Source organism: Panthera leo, chromosome C2, assembly GCF_018350215.1.
Source record: "Panthera leo isolate Ple1 chromosome C2, P.leo_Ple1_pat1.1, whole genome shotgun sequence".
NCBI classification, from domain to species: domain Eukaryota; kingdom Metazoa; phylum Chordata; class Mammalia; order Carnivora; family Felidae; genus Panthera; species Panthera leo.
In genome coordinates this window covers 153,723,290-153,738,795 of record NC_056687.1, presented here as the reverse complement: position 1 = coordinate 153,738,795, position 15,506 = coordinate 153,723,290, and the positions used below count along the sequence as shown (strand labels likewise).

Genomic DNA, 15,506 nt, shown 5'->3' with positions numbered 1-15,506 from the left:
TCTGTGGGAGTAGACAGAATGGTTTCTTTTCCCTTATCATCATTTTTTCCCTTTTCTTCTGCTTTGCCCACTCACAAAATCCCCCTGCCCCTACTCTGTGAAGCTACCAGCTTCCATGGCTTCTTTTTCAGTACCAACAATCTACTTACACTTTCCTGATTGAGATTCACTGGATACCTCAGAATGATCCTTTAACTTCTTTTATAAATCTTGTCTCAAAAATAAAATTCTTGAAAATCAGGCAAAGGCATGTAGACTAAAATTCTAAACTATGTAACATTTAAGAGCATGAGCTCTGGAACCAAATGGCCAGAGTTTTCACCCCAACTCTTTTACATCCTAGCTCTAGACCTCAGTTTCCTCATCTGCAAAATGGGGATAATGATAGAACCTTCTTCAAAAGAGAGTTCCATGGGTAAATGGATGCATTAGATGTAAATAATTTAGAACACGGGCCACAAATGTAGTGAGTCTTCAATAATGATATATAAAGCTATTTTTATTTTGACTTTCTTTTGTGTTTTTCGTAGCTATGCATGTAGCCATTACTCAAAAACTGATCATCTGGAGAGAGAAGATGGCAGAGTAGGAGGATCCTGGGCTCACCTCATCCCACAGACACAGAAGAGATCAACTAGACGTTATGCAACTAACTCTGAATACAACCTGAGGCTGACAAAGCCGACTCCATAACTAAAGACATAAAAAGGAGGCCACATTCAAACAAAAATGAGCTACTGGGACTTCATCAAGATAAACAAGCTTCTACACAGCAAAGGAAATGATCAGCAAAACTAAAAGGCAACTGACAGAATGAGAGAAGATATTTGCAAATGGCATATCGGATAAAGGGTTAGTACCCAAAAGCTATAAAGAACTTACCAAACTCAACACCAAAAAAACCCAAGTAATCCAGTGAAGAAATGGGAAAAAGACATGAAAACCTGTGATATGTACACAAAACAATAAAGCCAAAGAAATCTGAGCACAATACTAAAGAAAGTCATCCAACCACAAAGGAAGAGAACAAGAGAAGGAAAAGGGAACAGGGAACTACAAAAATGACCAGAAAACAGTTAACAAAATGGCAACAACCCCATACCTGTCAATAATTACTTTAAGTGTAAATGGTATAAATACTCTAATCAAAAGACATAGGGTGACTGAATGGGTTAAAAAAATGAGAAGACATAGGTGACTGTAGTTGCCTATGAAAGACTCAACTCAGACCTAAGGACACACACACACCGAAAGTAAAGGGATGGAAAAAGATATCCCATGCAATTGGATACAGACAAAAAGTTGGAGTATCAACACTTACATCAGACAAAATAGACTTTAAAACAAATCCTATAACAAGAGACCAAAAAAAAAAGAGACAAGAGACGTTACATAATGAAAAGGGGCTCAATCCAAGAAGAAGCTATAGCAATTGTAAGTATCTATGCACCCAACATAGAACATGTAAGTATATGAAACAAATATGCAAGGAGAAATTGCCAATAATACAATAGTAGTAAGGGACTTTAACAGAAAATCAACAAGCCAACAGCAGCTTTGAATGATACATTAGACCAGATGGACTTAAGAGATATACACAGAACATGGCATCCAAAAACAGAAGGATACACATTCTTTTCAAGAGCACATAGGACATTTTCCAGGATGGATCACATTAGGCCACAAAAATAGGCTCAATAAACGTAAGAAGATTATAAATCGTATCAAGAAATTTTTCCAACCACAACACTATGAACCTAGAAATCATCTCGTAAGAAGAAACAAGAAAGCCACATACGAGTAGGCAACCAATGGGTCCATGAAGAAAGCAAAGAAGAAATAAAATGCCTGACAACAAATGAAAATGGAAACACAGTGGTTCAAAATTTCTTAGGACACAGAAAAAGCAGTTCTGAGAGGGAAGATGATAGCAATACAGGGCTGCCTCAAGAAACAAGAAAAATATCAAACAATCTAAATGTATACCTAAAAGAACTAGAAAAAGAAAAATTAAAAAACCCTAAAACCAGCAGTAGGAAGGAAATAATAAAGAGTAGAGCAGAAACAAATGAAATGGCAACTTAAAACACAGTAGAAAGTATCAATGAAACTAAGCTGGCTATCTGAAAAGACACAATTTATAAACCTTTAACCAGATTAGCCAAGAAAAAAAGAGAGAGAACTCAAAATAAATGAAAGAAAAGTTAGACTGACACCACAGAAACACAAGGTAGTTAAGAGACTACTACAAAAATTATATGCCAACAAATTGGACAACCAGGAAGTAATGGATAAATTCCTAGAAACAAATAATCTTCCAACACAGAATCAGAAGGAAATGGAAAACATGAACAGATGGATTACTACTAGCAAAACTGAATCAGAAATCAAAAACGCCTAACAAACAAAATTCTAGGCCCATAGGACTTCACAGGTGAATTCCACCAAACATTTAAAGAATTAAAACCTATTCTTCTCAAACTATTCCAAAAACTAGACAAGGAAGGAATGCTTCCAAATTAATTCCATGAGGCCAGCATTCTCCTGATACCAAAACCAAAAAAAGACACTATAAAAAAAGAAAATTACAGACCAATATCCCTGATGAACATAGATGCAAAACCTCTCAACAAGATATTAGCAAGCTGACTTTTAAAACACATTAATCACCATGGTGGGTGGAATTTATTCCACGGATGCCAGGATCATTCAGTATCCACAAACCAATCAACCACAAACACCACATTAACAAAACAAAAAACAAATTTCCTATGATAATCTCAATACATTCAGAAAAAGCATCTGACAAAATTCAATATCCATTCATGATAAAAACTCTTAACAAAATGGATACTGAGGGAACATACCTCCACACAACAAAAGCCGTATAAGACAAACCCACAGCTATCATACCCAATGGTGAAAAAATGGAAGTTTCTCCTCTAAGATCAGAAACAAGACAAGGATGTCTACTCTCACCACTTCTATTCAACATAGTACTGAAAATCCTAGACACCGCAGTTATACTAGAAATAAAAGGCATCCAAAATGGAAGGAAAGAAGTAAAACTGTAACTATTTGCAGATAATAGAGAAACTCCTAAAGACTCCACCAAAGAACTATTAGAACCAATTAGGGAAATCAGTAAAGTCGCAGGATACAAAAATCAATATGCAGAAATCTGTCGTATTTCTACGCACAAATAATGAGGTAGCAAAAAAGAAAAAAAAATCCACTTATCATAATATTGAAAAGAATGTAATACTTAGAAATAAACTTAACCAAGGTGGTAAAAGACCTGTACTCTGTCAACTGTAAGACTGATGGAAAAAACTGAAGACAATGCAAATAAATGGAAAGTTATATCATGCTCATGAACTCGAAGGATTAATATCATTAAAATGTCCATGCAACACAGATCAATATACAGATTCAGTAAATCCCTATCAAAATACTGGTAATATTTTCAACAGAACTAGAACACATGACCCCCGAAATTTGTACGGAAACACAAAGACCCTTTTCCTCAAGCAATCTTGAAAAAGAACATAGATGAAGGTATCATAATCCCAGATTTCAAACTGTACTAAACAACTATAGTAATTAAAACAGCACGGCACCGGCACGAAAACAGACATATAAAGCAATGGAAGAGAACAGAGACCCCAGAAATAAGCCATACCTATATGGCTAATTAACCTATGACAAAGGAGGCAAGGATACGTAACAGGTAAAAGTCTCTCCAACAAACAGTTTGGGGACATCTGGACAGCTACCTGCAAAACAGTGAAATTGGACCACTTTCTTACACCCTTTCTTAAACTAACTGGATTAAAGACCTAAATGTCAGACCTGAAGACTCATAAAAGAAAACACGGACCTATTATCTCTTTGACATCAGTCTTGGCAATATTTTTCTGAATCTGTCTCCTGAGGCAAGGGAAACAAAAACAAAAATAAACTACTGGAACTCCATGAAATTAGAAATGTTTTACGCAGTGAAGAAAACCATCAATAAAATGAAGAGGAACCCACCAAATGGGAGAAGATATTTGGAAATGATACATCTGACAAGGGGTTCACATACAAAATATATAAATAACTCATACAACTCAACACCAAACAAAACAAATAGTTCAATCTAAAGATGGGCAGAGGACCCGAACATTTTTCTAAAGAAGAAATACAGATGATTAACAGACACATGAAAGGACGTTCAACATCACTAATCATCAGGGAAATGCAAATCAAAACCACAATGAGATGTTACCTCACACCGGTCAGAAGGACTACGATAAAAAAGACAAGAAATAGCGAGGCAAGGATGGGAAGGATTGGCAAGGATGCGGAAGAAAGGGAGCCCTTGTGTACTGCCGGTGGGATTATAAATCGGTGCAGCCAGAGTGGAAGGCACTATGGACGCTCCTCAAAAAATACATAAATAAATGTAGAAATACCACGTGACCCAGTAATTTCACTACTGGGTATTTACCGAAAGAAAATGAAAACACCCATTTGAAAAGACACATGCATGCCTATGTTTACTGCAGCATTATTTACAATAACCAAGATATGGAAGCAACCTTGGTTTATTGATTGATCTATCCATCAATAGATAATGGAGTAAGAAGATGTGGTATTCTCTCTCTCTCTCTCACACACACACACATACACACACACACAAATATTACTTAACCATAAAGAGAGAACAAAATCTTGCCACTTGCGACGTGGATGGATCTAGAGAGTATTAGGCTAACTGAGCTAAGTCGGAGAAAGGCCGTGGGATTTCCTCCGTACGTGGAATCGAAAAAACAAATGAACAAAAGAAACAGACTTATAAATACAGAGAACAAATGGGTGGTTGCCAGAGGGAGGAGGGTAGAGGGACGAGTGAAATAGGCGGAGGGGATTAAGAAGTACAAACTTCCAGTTAGAAAAGAAATAAATCATAGGGATGAAAAGTACAGCATAGGGAATATAGTCAATAATATTGTAACAACGTTGTACGTGACAGGTGGTGGTGACGCCCACGGTGAACGCTGCATAATGTACAGAATTCTTCAATCACTATGTTGCACACCTTAAACTAATACGTTGTTTGTCACCTATATTTCAATCAAAAATAAAAAACTGATATCCATCCCCTGTATTTCAATTTTAAGAAACTGACCTTCCTTCTTTTATAAATTAATGCAGCAATAAAGAATGATGGTTTCATCCAAAACCACCTGCGAGGGTTTAGAGATTGAGGGAGATGAGCAAAAAGGCAGGTCCGACCCTTGTCCTCAGGTTACAACCTCAGTGGGCAGGCATGAGAGACAGATACGGAAGAGATCTTTGCACACAGTGACACAGTGAAAACACAGATTCGCAATTAATTCACGGGAACGCAAGCCTAACCTCAGGAAAGGCTTCGTCCCAGAGAGGGAGGGGGGAGAAAAGGAAATCATCAAGTGGGGTCCTCAGGGCTCTAACTTTCCCCAAATGAAATGCAAATCTGTGTTTAATTTCAAGTATGTTGTAATAGGCAGGGCCAAAGGCAGCAGAACCTATTAAAAGTTTTAGGTATTTATTCCAACTCAAAGAACTACAGTTGGCCTCCTGAGCTCAATAACTCACCAGCTCTAGCTATTGCCATAGTCTTCGTTCCATAGCTACTCAGCTTTTAATTTGTGTGCAAAGCCCAGGAGGACGAGAGGAGCAGCTGGTCCCTCAGACAGGAGTCCTCAAAGAGAAACAGATCAGGTAACAGCAGAGACTGGCAGAATGCTGCCCTTCTCCAGGGAAGGGAGGGAGCCTGCCGTCAGCCACTTCGTAGATGTTGAAGATGCAGACATAACCCTAGCGACCACAAAGTAGCCACTGTGTCCAAAGCTAAGTAGTACAGGATGCCCCCAGGGAGGCAGGGTGCATGGAGGGCAGGCCTCTGATAATAATAACTTATGCCTTCCAAATTAGGACCGAGTTCTTGACTCCGGAAATGAGGACAAGTAGGAACGAGATGTTGAGTCTTAACAGAGCGCTTTGTTTTCTGAGAGCAGAATTCTCTCCGATGCAGTCCCCTCCTCTTAAGGAAAACCATACATTTCTTTGGAGTGTTGCAGCAGGGAAAAAAAAACAAAGGCATCCGATGCAGCACATGGGTCTTATGCAGCACAAACGCCGAGACCCAAAGGGTCTCCATCTTGCCTGCCCAGGGTTAGGGGTCAAACTGCCTTCTGGAAAAGTGCTTTCCCCCATTTGTGGATCTGGATAGACTGGATCATCTCCCGGGCACACGTTTAGATAACGCACAAGTGAAAAGCTGTAAGTCAAGACGAAAAGCGTGGCAAATGGTTTGTTCTCACTGGAAACAAAAATGAACTCTGATTTATTTATCCAGGCTTCAACGAAACATTTTTCTTGTCTTTCAGTACTAGCTTTCTCACCCAATTAACATAGCAATTGATGAGCAAGGCACGGATGCACAGCAGCATGGCTTTCGCTAGTATGGAAAGTAAGATTATCTGAACAATGATGTCATTCCCATCCTTAGTTTCCCCTTCAGAAACAAGGCTCACGGCTGAGATAGACTTTAGACCAGAGGCTTACAAATGACCCTCCCCCTGCAACTATTTTCTGGAGGCCGCTGCTAAAATAAAATGAAGCATTGTTTTCAAATCTGCAGAAGAGTCCTTTTTTACTCTTGATTATTTTCCTGTTACAAATGGTCTTTTAATGCCATCTAAACCACAAGTGCTATAATTAGCGTGTCTGCTTTTTTTTTTTTTTAACTTTTTTTTTTAATTTATTTTTGAGACAGAGAGAGACAGAGCATGAGCGGCGGAGGGGCAGAGAGAGAGAGAGAGAGACACAGAATCGGAAGTAGGCTCCAGGCTCCGAGCCGTCAGCCCAGAGCCCGACGCGGGGCCCGAGATCACGCGAGATCACGCGAGATCACGCGAGATCACGCGAGATCACGACCTGAGCCACCCAGGCGCCCCACGTGCCTGCTTTTCAATACATTTATAGATACGGTTATGTTAATCCACTGATATTCCAGGCTTTACCTCCAAAAGCTCCCAGATATTCCGTCCCCTGGTCCAATGGCGATTTCTCGATTTGTGGGGAATCCGCAACGGTGGCCACACTACCAGACGAAGCACAGTTCTTCAGGGACAAAGACTCTTGTGCCAGCACTCACTGCCAGCGCCTACTCAGCTCTTATCACCTGCCAGGCTGAGTGGTTGAGTCTTCAGATCAGCCCGATAAAGCAGGTGTGTTTCCCGGGGGGAGAAAAAAGGAGGTTCGTGAAGTTCAAACACACGTGGAGAGCCGCACTGCCGGGAAGAGCCTGAACCTCGATTTAGAACCAGGCTTTCTGGCCCCAGAGCCTTGACTCAGGGCCACACTGTCCCAAGCAGAGATCGAGCAAACGACCACTGATGGTTTGATCGTCGGGACTCCGCCTCCAGACTGCCGATCTTATTCACACTGAAACTCCTCCATCTAACTCAGTGCCAGGCACGTAGTGTTTACGGAAGAAAATAATAACCTCAAGGCCTTTAGCACTTAGAAAATCAGGAAATAGCCCACGAGTCAGGCCGCTGATACTGGAGGCCAAAGTTAGAACTGTGTGAATGGGAACTGCTTTACCTCACATGAGACCGGGAATTTGGCCACCAGGACGTGAAAAACATCCGTGGTAGATTTCCTGACAGCTCTGCGGCTGTGTTTTTACTTTGCAACCCCCTTACGAACAAAGACACCGACTCTGGTCTTACATGCCGCCAAGGAACACCACTGTCTTGGGTTAGGCTCTCTAGAAGCAGAACCGGAGACAGGGATTCAGATACAAATGATTCACTGGGCAAGGGCTCTCAAGAGAAATCTGTGAGAAAGAGAAGGGAGGAGGACAATGGAGGGGCAGGGAAGAAACGAGGAATCCAGATGGGGTCTCTGGAAATCCCAGCTGGGACCTGTTCCACAGGGGGCTGTAAGACATAAATAAACTGCGGCAACACCCGCGCCTAAAGTCGGGGGTGGGGGTGCTGGCCTTTTGCACATCCACACCAGTTAGCTATTGGCTACGGTCAGCCCCAGGAGAAGAAATGTATAATCTCCCGTTCCGGGCACTGCCAGTCTTCAGGGGAGACAGCTGTGAGCCTTCACCAGCCAGTGGAAACTGGGGGAGTGGGTTGTGGTTAAGGGAAGTTTGCCTGGGCACCAAGCATCTACTGTAACTGTTACAGAGACTGGATCGTTCGTTGGATTCCTGTCTACAAAAGAGCAAACGTTACGGATTCAACGAAATGCAACAAGTCCCTATCTGCACCGGGTCCTTGTTTTATGCTAAGGCTACAAAAATGAACAAGCCGCTGTCCTTTCTATGGAGAAAGGATATGTATATGTATGCGCGCGCGCGCGCACACACACACACACACACACACACACACACACACACACACACACAGGAGAATTTCAGATGAGGAGTACCATAAGGAAAATTAATCAGGCCAAGGTTAGAGGGTGATCTGTAGGGCAGTGACCGCTTCAGAATGGGTGGCCAGGAAAGCCCTGTCCGTGGACGGGCTATTTGAGCACAGACTGAATTGAATGAGAAGGAAATCAGCCACAAGAAGCCCCACGAGCACAACTTTCCTGGCAGAGGGAACAGCAGGTGCAAGTCCTCTATGTTGGAAACAAGCTTGTTAGCATCAGAGCCCTGAGTAGAAAAGAAGTAACTACAGCACAGGGAGAAAATTCGAGCATGAGTCCTAACACGGAAGTGGAAAATAGAGGGATGACCACAGTCCGTCAGCACAGGTAAAGACTACGCATCGGTGGCAATTTTCTACATCAGATGCTAAAAATAAAAAGATGAACAGGCTGTGGTCTGTGCCCTCAAGCAGGCCACAGCTTAATCCTGAGACATATATATGCATAATCCTGTGCTTTATATACATATAAACAAAGATTTTAATTCACAGGACAAGTGCTGCGGGCTATAAAAACACCAAGAGAAAAACACTGGATCCTGCCTGATGATGGCAGTAAACACCCCCCAGAGGGGATGGAGGTTTTGGGTAGGGCCTTGAAGCATGGGTAGGAGCTTGCCTGAAGGAGAAACAGAGGCTATGACATTCCAGGAAAGAAAGCAGCATGAGCAAACGGTACTAATCTGTAAGGTCTGGAATATCTAAAGTACACACATCATATAGAGACTGGTGGAAAGGCAGGTGGTAAGAAGAGGGAAGAGGATTTGCCAATTTACCTGGCAAGGCAAACTCAAGCAGCTCTAAAGCAGTTACCTGTTTTGTTATTGTCCTTTAAACATCACCAGAAACTATTAGGTCAAACTTGGCTCCCGAGACAGCACTTCTCAAGGGTGGTGTGTGAACCACCTATATTGGAATCTCTGCCAGCGGTTTTCAAAGTGCAGGTCCCTGCACCCCCACCCCCTTCCGCTTTTCTTAGAAATTCTGGGTTATCATCTTTATCTAGAGGGCATATGCTTTCTACAGTTGAAACATGCCTTCCCAGGTAAAAGCGAAATTGGGCCACCCATTCTGGTTACTTCTAAGATGGATGTATATTTGCTTTCCACCGTATTTTACAACAGCAGGAAAAAAAGTGGGGGGGGGGGGGAAGCCATTTTAGGAACTGGGAGGAGAGAAAACTCGCTAAATTCTGTGGCTGGGAAAAGTCAGAACCATATAGATTTCGTTTACTCCTCACAACAGCCCCCTGAGTGCCGGACTGCAATTATTCCCATCGGACAGATAAGTAAACCGAGGCTAAGAAAGATGAAGTCACCCCGTCCAGGTTACAACGACTACAACAAACCCCTGCAGGAATTCTAGGGCAGAGGGAGCCCGCCCCGTAAGTCCCTCTGAGGGGGCTGCTTTAAAGTCGGCCAGTCGGCCCCCATTTGGACTAGCTTCCCCGGCCATCAAGGCTCCCAGGGGTCTCCTGGTCCCCGCGCCCGTCAGCCAGGCCCCACCCTGGCAAGGAAGTTCACCTGCAAGTGTACCTGCTGCGAGGTCCGCTTTAGGTTCAATGTGCGCATGAGAGCAAGAGACGGCTGGGAATTGGGTAGACGCCTGGAACCCCCCTGCCCACGGCCCCCAGCCCCCTCAGAGACCCGGGGCCAGGCCTCCCTACACCCGCAAGCTTGGCGGTTTCTGGGCGCCCCGGGCAGCCCAGGCTCGCACATGCGCAGTATGCACCCTGTCGACTCTCCCGGGGCCGCTGGGGTCGTGGGGGTTTGTGGAGCTGCGGTGGGTCGCCCAACACATCTCTACCCTTCTGGGTGGAGGCATCCCACCACCCCATGCAACCAAAGCTCTTTCTTTCTTTCTTTCTTTTTTTTTTTTTTTTTAAGGTTTGTTATTTTTGAGAGAGAGACAGAACCGAAGCGGGTTCCAGGCTCCAAGCGGTCAGCGCAGAGCCCGACGCGGGGCTCGAACCCACGGACCGTGAGATCAGGACCCAGAGCTGAAGTCCGATGCTTAACCGCTTATCGCACTGGGCCGCCGGGCGCCCCCCCTCCCCGACCACAGCCCCCTCGAGGCTCCAGCTTTCGGGTAGCACGTAAGCACTTACCCGATTTGGACTTGGAATCAGGTAGAAGCCTGTACCCCACCGACCGGTTTCCGTGACCCGGCCTCTCCAGGCGCCTCCCCCGGTCACGCTCGCGGCTCCGCGACCTGAGCAGCGCGTGCCTGCGCAGTACACCCCCACCCGGCCGTCCTTGAACCTTCGGGGGCGGGTGGGGGAGGGTGGGGGCGGGGAGAGGCCAGGCCTCTGGCGCCCAGGGCACGCCCCAAACGTCTGCACAGCCTGCTGGGTCGCGGCTCCCACAGCTGTAAACCGTCCTGAGATTGGCAGCCTGAAGGTGGCAACACACCTGGCGGGGTCCCCCGCTCCTCCGGCCTGCAAGGCTCCCAGGTGTCCCTTATGGGAGGAGAGCCCAGCTGGTCAGCCAGGCTTGCCTCCGGCCCTGCCTTCGGGGTGAATACGCGCCTTCCTGTTAAGTTTGGGCTTGGAATGAAGCAGATGCCTGACACTCCCAAGATCCAGCCACTGTGTTGCCGCGTCTCCGGCCACCCAGCTTGTTCCAGATCCTTCTCTTCCCTGACCTGCAAGACCCGCGCACGAGCACTCGGCACCTAGTAGGACCAAGCGTCTTCCTGTCACCGAGCATCACAAAGGTGAGAGATACAACATGCATAGAAAAACAATTACGACCCTGAGCGTCAGGGAGCGCCTGTCGGTTAGGCATCCGAATCCTGTCTTCCCCGCAGTTCATGATCTCACAATTCCTGGGTTCCAGCCCCCAAGTGGGGCTCTGTGCTACCGGCTTGGAGTCTGCTTGGGGTTCTCTCTCTCTCCCTCTCTCTGAACCTCCCCTGCTTGCTTGCTCTCCCTCTCTTCAAATAATGAAAAAACAAAATTAAAAAGAAGACACTGAGGATCACATAAATACAGACAACAAACTGGTGGCTGACAGAGGGGAAGGGAGGGGGGGGGGGATAAGCAAAATGGGTGCATGGGGAGTGGGAGGTACAGGCTTCCAGTTAGGAAATGAGTAAGTCAGGAGAATGAAAATACAGCGCAGGGAATATAGCCAGTGGTATGGGAATAGCGTTGGATGGTGCCACACTTGTGGGCACAGCATTCACGTAGAGACTTGTCAAATCACTGTGTTATACATCGTCGACTAAGGTAGCATTGGATGTCAACTCTACCTCAATCAAAACTTTTAAAAGACACGGAGGGTCCAAGGCAATTCACCCGAGTGTATTAAGATGTCACCTGCACTACTCTTCAGGGAGAACAAACTAAGTGACAATGGAATAGTAGTGAAGAATGAGGTAGTAACTATCAGATGTTTTGCGTGCGTTGGGTTGGCAAAAAATTTAATATGAATAGAGGACCGTGAAACACCTTGTGTTGGTGGGCATTGCATGGAAGAAGGCCGTTGGACAGGACCTACAAAATATCGTAGAAGAACGCACCCCTTGACCTGGAAATTCTATTTCAGTCTTGCAGAAAGACTACCACGTCACTGGCTACTTAAATTCAGGGCCCCGTGCAAAAGGAAAATTCAGGAACCTTGTTTAAATATGATTAAGAACTTCAACATAGTGGGGTGCCTGGATGGCTTAGTCGATTAGGCATGTGACTCTTGATTTTGGCTCAGGTCATGATCTCGCAGTTCATGGGATTGAACCCCGCCTCGGGCTGCACACTGACCGTGCAGAGCCTGTTTAGGATTCTCTCTCTCCCTCTCTCTCTCTGCCCCTCCCCTACTGGCCCACATGCACCTTCTCTCTCTCTCTCTCTCTCTCAAAATAAATAAATATTCTTTAAAAATTTTTTCAATTTAGCGACAGCAGAGCATTAAACTAAAAAGGGACCTCTTCTGAGCACAAAGCCCTCTTCGAAGGCATAGATCTCAGGTCTATGAAAGCATCCTGGTTACCGCACGCACAAAATTGCATAGTCTAAGACGTTCACTGTAGGCTTGTGTGTAATAGAAAAAAAATGGAAACATCCTGAATGCCCATCAAAAAGAAAATGTTTAAATTAATTTTGGAATGAATGTCCACACAATTATTTATTTCCATTAAAAAGAATGAGCTGTGTTTAACCACACTGCTGAATAAACCAAGTATGCCCCCCCCAAAAAAATGACCATAATTAATACTGTTTACGAGGAAAAGAATAGAGACATGTGTTCATAAACATCAATAAAGTGCCAGGAAAGGGACTGGATGGACACACATAACTTCTCACAAGGTTGGCCATGGAAGAGCAGAGACAGGGGCTAGGATGCCCGCGTTCTTTTCATTAGTATCATTGGTGTTAGGAACGTGACTGAATACTAAATGTTTTTAACAGAAAAATTATCATATAAAATTCCCAGATAATTGGGGGAGATAGAGCTAGAAACGCTGAACAAGTAAAAGCAGAGGAAAAAGAGCTAAAAGGCATAAAATTAAATAATAAAAACTCTAAAGATGCTGTGAGACTAAGAATCTCAGATAATGAAAACAAGAACCGTCACTTGTAACTTAAAAGAGCAGAGAAGTTAGAAATAGATACCGGACAAAGATAAATACGTTTCGACAGGTAACAACATTTGTAGGGATCGAGTATAACTCAAAGCAACAATTATTAGATGGGGAAAAAGAATTATTTTGTAAGGAAAAAGGTACAAATGTCTAAGAAAGACATAAATGTCATGAAGTTTTATGTACCGAATACCATGCCTTTGAAACGTATAAAGCAAAATTATTAGAAATCCGAGAAAACCATCCAAAACAGCAGGATAGCTCATGCTCCTTAGATTGATGCTATATCAAATAAGTATAAAGATAGACATACGGTAAAATAATGGCACTGAGAATGCACATTCAGAGGCAGCATAATACAACAGTGAAAATGTGGTCTGCAACCCCTTGGCCTACAGCAGAATCCAGTATCTGCTGCTTACCACGTGTGTGACCTGGGACAAACATTTACCTACCTGTCTGTGCCTCAGGTTTTTCATCAGGTAAATCTGTCCAGGAAAAAAAAAAAAAAAAAAAAAAAAATATATATATATATATATATACACACACACACACATATATATACACACACGTATATTATATATATATATACACACATATGTATACATATATCTATATTTTATATATTTATATATATTTTAATATTTATATATTTATATATAAATATAAATTGTGTATGTATATATATACACATACACGCAATAATGCTTAAACTATGTAATGTGCTATGTAAAATAATTCAGAATTTTTGGTTAAATGTGTGCATCTCAAGGACACTATACATGATCAGAATTGGTGGCAAAGTATAAAAGTGGCCATTTACTGTAGGAAGAACTGAAAGATTTATCTCCCATAAAGAGCAGTTCTCAATGATTTGTGAATCCTTCAAACTATGCAAGGGGAAGGATGAAAGCTATTTGAACGGAAGTGGACAGGGATGGAAAGCTTTGGAACTCGCATGTAAACTGATATGAAAACTTGACAAAGATGTTAAAAAACGCACACGCAATTTACTTGCAAATTTTGATGTAAAATTTCCTAAGGGGAGGGGCACCGGGATGCCTCAGTCAGTTAAGCCCGAGGCTCCTGGTTTCCGCTCAGGTCATGATCTCATGGTTTTGGGAGTTGGAGCCCCATGCAGGGCCTGCTTGGGGTTCTCTCTCTCTCCTTCGCTCTCTGCCCCTCCCCCACTCATGCTGTCTCTGTCTCTCTCAAAATTAATAAATAAACTCAAAAAAAATTCCTAAGGAGGTAAAGAGTACACTTATGATGAGCACTGAGTCACATATACAATTGTTGAATCACTGTGTTACACACCTGAAACTAACAGAACGCTGTGTGCGGAATTTTAAAAAATAAAATAAATACCTGACACATATTTTACATAATGCTTTTCTAAATAAAAAAAAAAATAAGTGACAGGGCTCCTGGGTGGCTCAGTCGGTTAGGCGTCTGACTCCTGATTTCGGCTCAGGTCACGATCTCACAGTTGTGAGTTCAAGCCCCACGTCAGTTTTCTCTCTCTCTCTCTTTCTTCCTCTCAAGAATAAATAATTAAAATAAGAAATGTGACATGATAAAAACATCCTAATTAATTTAGGTAAATGATTCTAACAATATCTTAAGAGTCTAAAACCCCCATTACAATTTTAAGTACAATTTATTCCGAGAAGCAAGCCTAATTCGAAAATTTAAGCCCACTAATGTTATCATCAGCTAGTATTTTATACAAGACAGATGAAAACGACAATGCTATTATTACAGTAGGTTTGACCCAACAAACTGGTAAACGTTTCAAAGAACTGTCATACATGATAAGGTGACAATTAAAACCAATGTACAAGCTCCTCTTAGTCTAAACTGTAAAAGATCACTCAAATGAAGCCACACCCACAGGAAGGAGTGAAATGGTGTTTGTAAGGACCCCTGAGCGAAAGAATTTCGCAGCAGAATTTCGCAGCATTTGAATAACTGCAGGGGACCCCCTGTGCCTGGGGCCCCCAAGAGCAAAAGGGGAAGAGATGAGACAGGAGATTGGACAGGAAGCAGGGGACCAGGCGAGAGGGCATAGTATTTCCCATGCATGGCTCTCCATCAACGATCCACAGAGGCCTGTTTCTTTCCTGTGCTAACATTAATGTACATTAACTGACTATTTAAGGTGTGGTGTAGTATGATTTGCCATTTTGTTTCAGTTTTTCACTGAGCATTTTTATCATATGCCCTGTCTCCTCCAGTCATCGCACTTCAGGGTTGCCTCTCATTTGTGTTCTGCAGGAAAGGGTGAATTAGTGATGAGTTGGACGTACGTGACCCACTCAGCATAAATCCTGTCGGGAGTTCATTTTCCCAACTGGTTTTTGCAGGGTAACTTGACGTGGGTAGCAGCGTTTCATAACCATATAGATACGTGTACATAAACATGTGCATGCAAATGCCTATAGA

General features: G+C 43.3%; 1 long non-coding RNA gene across 4 annotated transcripts in view; it reads right to left on the bottom strand.

The window, feature by feature from the left end:
- The window catches only part of LOC122229862, a 266,595-nt gene extending 255,405 nt beyond the window's left edge, over window positions 1-11,190 (bottom strand). For 3 of the 4 annotated variants that reach the window (XR_006207159.1, XR_006207158.1, XR_006207157.1), the window contains exon 1: window positions 11,124-11,190. This is a non-coding gene — a long non-coding RNA (uncharacterized LOC122229862). Of the gene's footprint in view, window positions 1-10,587; window positions 10,753-11,123 lie in introns of those variants that run through there. The other variant, XR_006207160.1, reaches the window with a different exon arrangement.
- Window positions 11,191-15,506: the final 4,316 nt, after the last annotated feature.